This window comes from Sorex araneus, chromosome 2 (genome assembly GCF_027595985.1).
Source record: "Sorex araneus isolate mSorAra2 chromosome 2, mSorAra2.pri, whole genome shotgun sequence".
NCBI classification, from domain to species: Eukaryota; Metazoa; Chordata; class Mammalia; order Eulipotyphla; family Soricidae; genus Sorex; species Sorex araneus.
This window is the reverse complement of record NC_073303.1, coordinates 172,261,237-172,272,347: the sequence shown is the minus strand read 5'-3', so window position 1 is coordinate 172,272,347 and position 11,111 is coordinate 172,261,237.

Sequence of the window (11,111 nt, the reverse complement as noted above, 5' to 3'; positions counted from 1 at the left end):
GATTCCAAAAACAGAACCAGTCTTGCTTTAGAATACTTATAAATTGCTTATTAAGGTGATAACATTGCACTCTTACAGCTTCTTGACATGCCATAGGCTGCAGAAGCTGTGAGCACTGGCATTTTATTATTATACATATTCTCCATTCTAGGTTGCTCTGAAACAAATTTCAGGGATACCTTTCTAATTGGTTTCAGTTGCTTAAAAATGGAACATCCTCCCATCTGCTGTTGTCTATTTTTAAATCCAATTATGTTTAACTTTTAACCCTTTAGCATTCATAGACATTTATATATATAGATATTCATATATATTCATATGTATATACCTCTGCATATGTATACATATATATGTAGAGAAATATTATTTTTTGAAATTGCCGAAATGTTGTTTGTAATAGTAACCAATGGTTTTATCATTGGTAAATTAGAATTTTTTAAAAAAAGTAAAACTTCAACCATTAAATATTGCTTTATTATGTATTTCTGTTTTCATAGTTTTAAATTCTAAAATAAAAATGCCATAGACCTACATATGTATATACATGGATATATATGTGTACATGTTATTTAAAATATTTAATTCAGAATACTTTTCTGCATGCCATCTCTGTAAAACAGCAGTATGTAACATAACATAACATTTTCACTACATTTAAAGTATTGTAGCACTGTCATCCTGTTGCTCATCAGTTTGCTCAAGTGGGCAACAGTAATGTCTCCATTGGGAGACTTGTTGTCACTGTTTATGGTATATCTAATACACCATTGGTAGCTTGCCAGGCTCTGCCAGGCGGACAGGATACTATTGGTAGCTTGTCAAGCTCTCCAAGAGGGACAGAGGAATTGAACCCAAGTTGGCTGCATGCAAGGCAAATACTCTACCCACTGTACTATCCCTCCATTAGTTTAAATGAATGATATATTTCATATAGATTTTAATCACTGATTTTAATTTATTAACCTTCTTCTGTTCTACTTTTTTTAATCCCTGCAGTCTCAAGGCTTACTCCTAGCTTTGTGTTTAAGAATCATTCCTTGGGGGGTGACTCTGTCCTTGGGAAAATATTAGTAACAGTGTCACTGCAAATCACAGAACCTTAGTCAATACAATACAAATTTTAAAAGCAGTAATGCACAAAATTAAATTAAAATACATCTTGATGATGATTTTAATGTTTCAGTCATGTTTTGCACTCAAGAATCTGTTAAATTAAAATGATGTATTTGAATATCCACTAGATAATGCAGTATCTTGAAATTTGTATGTATTGTTTATAGTATAATCATACTGGTGTCCTAATACTAAACTTTACAAACTCATTCTCAGAAATGGTAACTTCCATTAAAATGAGGAAAATTTTATAGAATACCCAAGTGAGACCGCAGCTGTATGTATGACCTGGACAAAATCTCCAAAATGTGTCTCAGTTGCCTGCCAATAGATGATCAGAGATGAAAGCTAGCAGAGGTGACACCAAGGAGTTAGCAACAGGCTCTTATGCTTTGAATAGAACATACATTCAGACTTTGGCATCTGTTTTTCTCTTTTGCCAAATATGGCTTGTTTGTATCCACAGCTTTTAAATGAATTCATTGAAAAGGGATAGACCAGGAGAGGAGATTGGCAAGAGATATGCCAGTTTTTAAGGGATACAGGACCACCAAGCCAACATCAATTTACTCACAGATAATTAGTTGTTTTAGAATTCTGGTATCATTATTAGAATAGTTGGTTTGTCATGAATCTGAACTTTTTGCTATAGCAAACATCTTTGTTTTAAGTCAAGAACTTTAATTTGTTGAACTAATTCACAATTAAATATCAAATATATAATCTCTTATAATATCATTTAGATTAAATTATTAAAGGCAGGGCTTAAGTAATTTTTAATTGCACTTACTATTTTGGGCAAATACATTAGCAAATACTTGCCTATTCTGGTGGTTCACTATTAACCGTACAAACTTTTTAATCCTTTAAAACTGTAAGAATCACATATACAATTATAAACATATATATGTATATATGTACACATATATACATATATATGCTTATTCCCTATGTTGTTTAAATGCAAAATGTACTTTAGAATGAATTGAAACTGGGTAACCAATGCAATTATTTTTTAATAATAGGCACGATGCAAATCCACTGATTTCAGAGTTCCTTTTTTTAATATAATTTTGAAGAATAGAACAAATTGTCGTAAAAAGTTAGACTACACAAACTTCACAAAATACTGAAGCCATATTATTCTCTCTTTTTTTTAGTTATGTTCAAATAAAACCGCAGATTCTCCAAAATGAACAACATAAAATTCATCAGTTTTTTTTTATTAACCTATGTAATACTTGAAATGATTAATTGATTAAGAAGTATCTTTTACTAGGGTTTTCAACCCTGAAATGAATTTCAAGAAAACTTTATACACTATATTACAGCATTGTATTACATTATAGTATTGTATAATCTAAGGTATCATTGTGCCTTATTTCCCATAGCCAAGTCCCTTGGGAGTGTCCTGCTAACTTAGTGGGTACAATTCATTTATAAATGACTTTTTTTTAATTTGTAGGGTTTATTTAATAACCTAGTTACTGGTATTTAGATGTTTGGAAGAGCTCAGTTGGCAGGAGCATATGCTTTGCATGCAGGAGGCCTGGGGGTACTCTCTGGAGCCCAAACCCAGGAGCATCACCAGGAGTAGCTCTGAACACCACCACCAGGGTGCTCTCCCACCAAATAATCTTCCTGCAACACTAGGAAGATTTCTATGTCTAAGGAAAACTATCTTAGAGATTCAAACCATTTTCCAACTGAGAAAATAGTACTAGAAATTCTAAATATTCTCCGGATCATACTCTTCCATCCAAAACCTTAAGGGCCTCTTATTCCAAAGTTGTTTCAAAAGGAATGTTGGGAAAAAGAGATTCACTTTGCTCATGATAAAGGGAGAATCCTGCTGCTTTTGTGATAAAAGAGAGAAAAAAAGATTTCTTTTGTCATAGCTTTCTTTTTCTTTTGTGATTAAAGGATCTCTTATGATCACAGGAAAGTATCCCCTACTCTTGGGACAACAAAAACTAATGGTAAGGACCCTGATGATAAAAAAAAAAAAAAGTTTATTTTTTTCCCCCACCATATTCACCTGTGTTCTTTTTCAGAAGCAACACATTAAGGGAGATGTCTAAACTGATCTTCAGTGTGTTCGAAAAGAATGACCATGACGTAAACAAGTTTATTTTGAGTAACTGGGGCAGTTTTGACCACTCTGTACATTTTTTTAAAAGTGTCATTTTTTTTTAAAGTTTCTTCTGCTTAAAGTTAATACAGAGTCAGAAGCAGAGTATAGATCATGCTAACTTCCTCCCAAGTTCATTTTTAAAATAATAAATAGTATGTTTTGTATACGTGTACTTCTCTGTGAATTTGTAGACATGCATATGTGGGTGTTAGTTCTGAGCACAACTAGGTGTAGCCAAAAATAAATCAATACAAAATGAGTAAATAGATAGATGAACTAAGACATCCTTTCCTTACTCACAATTCTAATAGTGGCCCACATCTTAATGATGGCAGTATGTCGCACCATTTGAAAACTCAATGCTTTGTTCAAAATGCTTAATGAGAAAAATAATGCTTGTTTACCACAAATGACAACAAAATTCTAAGTCAGTATCTTAATTGGTCAACCAGGTCCAATTACAGAATACGTGTAATATCATAAAGATGGTCGGTTCAATAAATTGGTATAATAAAAAATTCTGCAAACTCAGAACCATAATCATATGGAGATATTATCCTAATATTTATCTCAACTAAAATGACAAAAAAGATATTTTTCAGTGCAACACTTGATCTTAAGAAATGTGGTATGGGCGCATATGCTGCCTGAGCCCATGTGCTGCTTGTGCCCACGTGGCCGAGCACATGTGTCTCCCAAGAACACGTGTCGCCCGCATCTCCCCTCTTGAGATGTGCGCTTTCATGCTTTCATACTTTTGTGTCTAAAGCTCTGTTATGTGTAGGGGCTTCCTCTGTCCTTGGAGAAGCCCGCGTTCTCTCTTGAGCATGTTATTCTTACTATTCTCTCTCCCACTTATCCCTTCCTCCTTCCCTCAAAAACCTCTAAATAAAATCTATTTACTTAAAAAAAAAATGTGGTATGGGGCTGGAGCGATAGCAATGTGATAGGGCATTTGCCTTGCACAGGGCTGACCTAGGTTCAAATCCCAGCATTCCATATGGTCCCCTGAGCACTGTAAGGAGTAATTACCGAGTGCAGAGACTAGGAGTAACCCCTGTGCATCTCAGGGTGTGACCTGAAAAGTAAAAAAACCAAAAGATGTGGTATGTAGGAAGTGTGGGACATAGAGCAATAGTACAGGGAGTAGGATGTTTGGTTTGTATGCAGTCAACTGGTGTAAATCTCCAGCACTACATATAGTTCCCTGCCAGCGACAGCCCCTCTGCCCACTGCCAGAACTGCCAGAGGATCCTAGTGCAAAACAAGGACAAAGTCCTGAGCATAGCAAGGTGTGACCCAAAGAAAAAACAACAACATAGCCCTTGTGTTGGATATTAAAGTGCAGATGTTTATTGAGTCAATAATGTTTATCTCATTCTAAAATTTATAAAATTAGGAAAAGGCTTTTGCTACTATCTTGAGACTGAAATGAATGTTCTCAGGTTTTATGTCTTTGTGTGTAGAAAAAATTATTTGTTATATTTAAAAAATCTTTGAATTTAAAATTAAAATGTTTGTATATTTATGTTTTAATCTTATAATTTGTATATTTTTTCAAAAGTAATAGAACCATTTCTTGGTTTTGGATTAAATATAGTATGTTTATGAATATATGTATTTTACAAGTAGCATATATAACTTTATAATCATGCAAACATAATTATCTACATATGTGATACATAAATATAGATACATATATTTATATCAGTACATAGCCCTTGTGCTCCATTAATACTTATAGCCAGAGACTATATACCACTGAAGTTCATTACTTTCAGTAGTACTTGTCTCTATTCTGTGAAGGCGAATGTGAATTTGAAAGATTATAAACGTTATCAGTATTAAATGTTCTGAGTCCCTTGCCAATGTTTGCTATTCAAAACTCGTTGCAAAAATCATAAATCTGGGCATAAAGTTTTAAGAAGAGGGCTGAAGCTATCTGATTTTAGGCACATAAAATCTCAACTGCCCCAGAAAATGTCAACCCAAATTATTTTTTTCCTCTCACCACAGAATATAGGGCACGAAGACATAAACGGAAATTAAAAAAATAAATTCAGCACATATTTCAGAAAGTACCTTTTCATGTAGAGAATAATAAATGCTTAGAAGAGCCCCAGGCAAAGTTGTTGAGGCAAAAAGCAGGAATGTCATTCAAGAAACAATTAGATGCCATCCTTGGGGAAATAAAGTACTAAAAAGGACATGGTTTGATGGACCAAATGACCTTTATTCTCTCTCCAAAAATCTCTCATGCTCTTATCATTCTAATCGAGAAATATTTCAGCAATTTGGCCTCCAGCAATGTCAATTCTTACTTGAATTATTCACCTCATCAGTTCACTGCTAAGGAAGAACCTTTCACATAATGTTACAAAGATTTCATATTGACCAGATATAATTTTCAGCACTGTAGTTCATAGACCTTTTTTTCATAGGGAGGCCTTAGATCTGATGCTATAACAAAGTGTGTTATAAGAGATGTCTTTTTTAAATTTAGTATGATTATAAACTGGCCCTAAATTGAAAGTAAATGTCCTAATTTCATTAACTATAGTGAGTTTGACAGTTTAAAAATATTTTATTGGTGAAAGTTATTAAAAAAAAGTTGAAGACTATAGTCTATTTAAACATATATTTATGAATTATTTTGGGAATCCATGGGTATATGAAAACATATTACCCATTTTTATTCTCAAAATGATTTTTAGTGAAATATAGATGATATTTGTCATCTATATGAACTCCTAAAGTTCTCTCTGTGTATCAAAAGTTAAAAGTCAGCACTGATCTCATTTGGGGAATCTTATTCCTAGAAATTAACAGAAGTCATATAAATTAGAAAGTTTAACAGAAAGAAATAGAAGGCTGGCATAGTAACTCTGAGGGCTGAGTATATGGTACTAACATGTACACTACTGACAAAAAATGAAAAAAATACAAATAAAATAAATGAAGACTTGAAAATGCAAATATACCTAAATAGTCTTGAAGCATGTTTTATTAATTAAAACAAAACTGAAAGTTCTATGGATTGTTCTAAAGTAAAGCACTGACCATTTTTATAATGGTTAAATAACATAAAATAATAGTATAATAAAATACTCTTATAGAACATTGTATTAATAATTTTTAAGATAAAATCAAAGAAAAATTTTGTGCTACAGAGATAATGTAAAATATTATGCTAAGTAATGCATTCTATAGACTAGAATTTTAAACTGTACATTGATAGTTTAACTTAGTGTTCAAAGCAAATTTAATTGATGGAAAGATTATCTTTCATACAAAAAAATGAATGTTTCACAGAGTATCAAACATATACAGAATAATAAATTTCTCATATGGTACAAATTTCAATCAGGAGAAACATTAAATGAAATAATTATCAAGACATGCATAATTAAATTAGAAATTCTGCAGGAAAAGCAGCAGTTAATTACTACATTGTTGTTTGTTGTTACTGTACTGATAAAGCTAATATTAGTACCTGTTTCTGAAATTTAAAATATAAGGAATAAATATGAAATACTAATTAAAAATTGTTACCACATTTGTGGCAAAATCTCTTTATGTTGGAATTAAAATGACTATTATTCTGTGATATTTTATTTGATATTTGAAAATAGTTTCATATATCTGATATATATTTTTTGAACAATATGTAGAGCAATCTTAGTAAGCAAGTGACTATTAATCTTTGAATATAATTCATTGTGACCAGTTATCTACTGTTCTCTGATAAAAATTAATATTATTAATCTATCCAATCAATTATCAACATTTAAATTTTATTTTTTAAATTTGACCCCTTAATTTCATTAAATTTTCCATAAAGGAATTACTCTAAAAGCATTGAATTTCCTAAATAAACTTTAAGATGGAACACATTTTAACAAATTAATAGTATATTTAACTCTATCTTATCTAAAGCACTAGCAAAGCTTTTGACTATAAACTTAGGTCAAAAAATAATAGGAATGTTGTACACAGAAAATAATCACTAAAAATATAGTAAATCAGAGCACCTCAATCACTAAAATTTTTAAATTATGTCAAAATATTATTTTCTATTTTATAAATAAAAATTAATGCTAGATCTGGAATTCTGATATTTGGAACATATAAGAGGTTTCAAGAGATTTTTTTCTTATCCAGTCATGTATATTGATGATTGAAACTTTTAGACTAGACAATTTAATCTAGGAATAATAAAAGTACTTGACATTCTTGAAAGGTGAATTATAAGATTTATTTCTAGTAAAGAAGGTCTAAGTAAATTGCACTAACAAACTCATGCTGAGAATTAGATGATCTAGGCAAATTATAATGTAAATTGATATTGATAGAATTAGAGAAATTTCAAAGAATTGGAAAATGACAAAATCAATAATGAATAGAAACTCAAAGAAGGACTTAGTTTTGGAGATGATTGATGCATTTATTCTTTACAAACTTCTGCTTAAAATTTGACCCAGGGACTGTCTGTTAGTTCTTGAACCCCTTGTTCCAATTGCTAAGAAGGGAAACTGGTAAATAATTTAAATAAATAAATAAAACAAACTGTAAATAAGTGTATCCGACAGGACCATATAAACAGATGAAAAGACACTTTCCTTTATTTATTTTTTTATAGTTTTTTTAATAATTTATTTATTTTTAATTAGAGAATCACCGTGAGGGTACAGTTACAGATTTATACACTTTTGTGCAGAGAGATGCAGATCAAAACAACCATGAGATACCACCTCACACCACAGAGATTAGCACACATCCAAAAGAACAAAAGCAACCGCTGTTGGAGAGGATGTGGGGAGAAAGGGACCCTTCTTCACTGCTGGTGGGAATGCCGACTGGTTCAGCCCTTCTGGAAAACAATTTGGACGATTCTCAAAAAATTAGATATTGAATTCCCATTTGACCCAGCAATACCACTGCTGGGAATATATCCCAGAGAGGCAAAAAAGTACAATCGAAACAACATCTGCACATGTATGTTCATCGCAGCACTGTGTACAATAGCCAGAATCTGGAAAAAACCCGAATGCCCCAAAACGGATGACTGGTTGAGAAAACTTTGGTACACTTTCCTTTATTTTTAATCTTGAGAGTAATGTAAATTTACAAGAAAATGGAATGCACTTGTGCAGGAGAACTATTACAGGGGGTTAATTGTTGCTTCCAAGCAACCTACCCTGGTTGGATGTCCCACACCATTGTACAGTCTCTTGAGGTCACCAGGAATGAAAGCCGAACAGAGAGCAAGTTGTAAGCCATAAACAGTTGGGAGTGTTCTTCCCCCACAGAAATGAGAAGCTCTGCTGCATGTTTAAGGGACATAAATTTGCTATACGAACTTTGGTCAACTGTTTAGCATGCAGACTCCAGTTTACAGGGTCGCCCTAGTGCTAACTGGAGGACCATATACTTCCAGAGATCAAATTCTTGATTTATTGTGCATAAAACATATAGTCTAGTCCTTGGAGCTATTTCTTTAGCCCATGCAAATGTTTGCTGCAACAGCTCTAATCTTACTGTAACTATAAACAAATGAGCATTGCTTTTATACAATTATATTCTAACACTTTTAAAACAGTCCTGGAACACAAATACTCGAGTAAATGTATTAATAAATAATAGTCATGCACTGTAATATATTATAGCAATGTATACGTAATGGAATTACATGCATGAATTTTATAGAACATTGAATTGATAATATATCTATACCTAAATAATATTAATTATATATTTTCTTTTATAATGTTAATAGTCTGACAAAGAACCCATAAGCACAAGGTCCTAGTGTGGTGGCTACTTTTAGGAAGAACTGGTAGGAAATCTTTGTGTCCAGTGAGAATTACAGAGTGTTATCAATGTTGTTTTTGATTAGGGAAGCATTTATAAGGTACATTCACTTGTGTTTTGTGCAGTTTAAATATTCAAATAAAATATGCTCATGGGGTAGATTACTTTGTTCTTAAACTTATGTGGTTAATGGTCTAATTGAAATTCAGAAGGAAACTTTAAGCTATTCTAATACATCATGCAAATACATTTATTTGCAAATACTGAAAGAAACATTCCTGGCTCCTGAGCGAATATGTGGATATGAAAATCACATGATTTGGAATGAGGTTTCTCAAACTTTTTCTCACTGTGGCCACATTTTGATGTTATTTTTTCCCTGTGACTTCCTAGTCTTGTACTGTGAAATGTTCACTGGTGACCCCCTTGGCAAATCCTGGGTGCTCCCAAAGGGATCTAACTGTATAATCCCTGGTTGAGAAATTTTAAAAAATGTTCTAAAATAAGTATTTTGTACAAAATTCCATTAACATTTTACAGAATGACTCATCTGAGGGTGGGAGTGATACTAGAAAATAAGCAGCAGCTTAAAACATACACACAGACACAAAACAATAAATTATAAAATAGGCTTATGTGTAATAGAAAAGCATACTTCAAATACATAAGGACCAGAGTTCAAACCATACACACACAGGTTTGCTCCCATACACAGCAGCCCATACACCAGCCCCGCTGGGTGTAGCTCTGGTGGCTCTCAGCATCACCAAGTAAAACAGAGCCACATTGCCAGGCTAGTATCAAACTTCCTAGCACAGTAGACAGAGCATTGCCAAGACTAGTGGTCTCCAGGCCCCTGAGCACTGCTGTGAGCCTCAACCCCACCGAATTAAAGAGTTTTCCTTTTTTCACAAAACAACAAAATATGAGATAACAAATGCTTAGAGATATCTCCTGGCAATGTTCCGTGAGTGGACCATATGTGATCAAACCCAGTGAACTATATCTCCAGCTCTAACAATGAATATTGTCTGCAATTAACTCCTTAGAAAAAGTAGAACGATATATAATGATGAAGTGACCCCTGGATGATTGTATCATAACACTTTCTATTTTTAGTACAACTTGTCTTAGAGACTATACGAGTCATAGAGAGGACCTGAATTTGATTTCACCGCAACACGGACTCTGAAGCTCTACCTGACAAAATCTTAGAGTCCGTAAGTACTACTGATAATGTGTGAGTGGGTCCAGTACGTCATGACTAAACATTGAACTGTCAATATGGTTGACCGTGAATCACGAGCAGTAGCCCTGGGTTTTTCCGAGAACTACTTGGAGATCACCCACGTATACACCCAGTCTAGTGAAACTACAAATATAGTCTAGGAATAGGGATATTCATAAAATTTTTCAGAAAAATTAAAATAAATTGAAACCTATAAACAGGAAGGAAAAGATGTTTGCAAATCTTTAAGTGAAATCTTTCCTAGTTGAGATGCAAATTAAAATCTAGCTTCAAAATTTAATGAAATTGAATTTTACAATGTTGTATTGTATAAATAATACATATGGTTTCTTATGTAAGGGCACAAGAAAGTTGTCATACTTAATTGATTTTATAATTTTAGCTTATATATTCATGATTTTTTTAATTTGAGGATTTTATTGATTCATTTCAGATTTTTTTGGCATAGTTTAATGTAAGGGTTGAAGTAAATTTCAGATGAACATCTGTGTATAAATCACTGTATCACTAACATCCCATTGCTCATTGATTTGCTCAAGCGGTCACCAGTAATGTCTCCATTGTGAGAATTGTTACTGTTTTTGGCATATCAAATACGCCATGGGTAGCTTGCCAGGCTATGCTATGCAGGCTGGATACTCTCAGTAGCTTTCCAGGATCTCTGAGAGAGGTGGAGGAATCGAACTCGGGTCGGCTGCATGCAAGGCAAACACCCTACCTGCTGTATATATATATATATATATATATATATATATATATATATATATATAAATTTTTGTGTTCTGTTGTTCCAGTAATCATTTT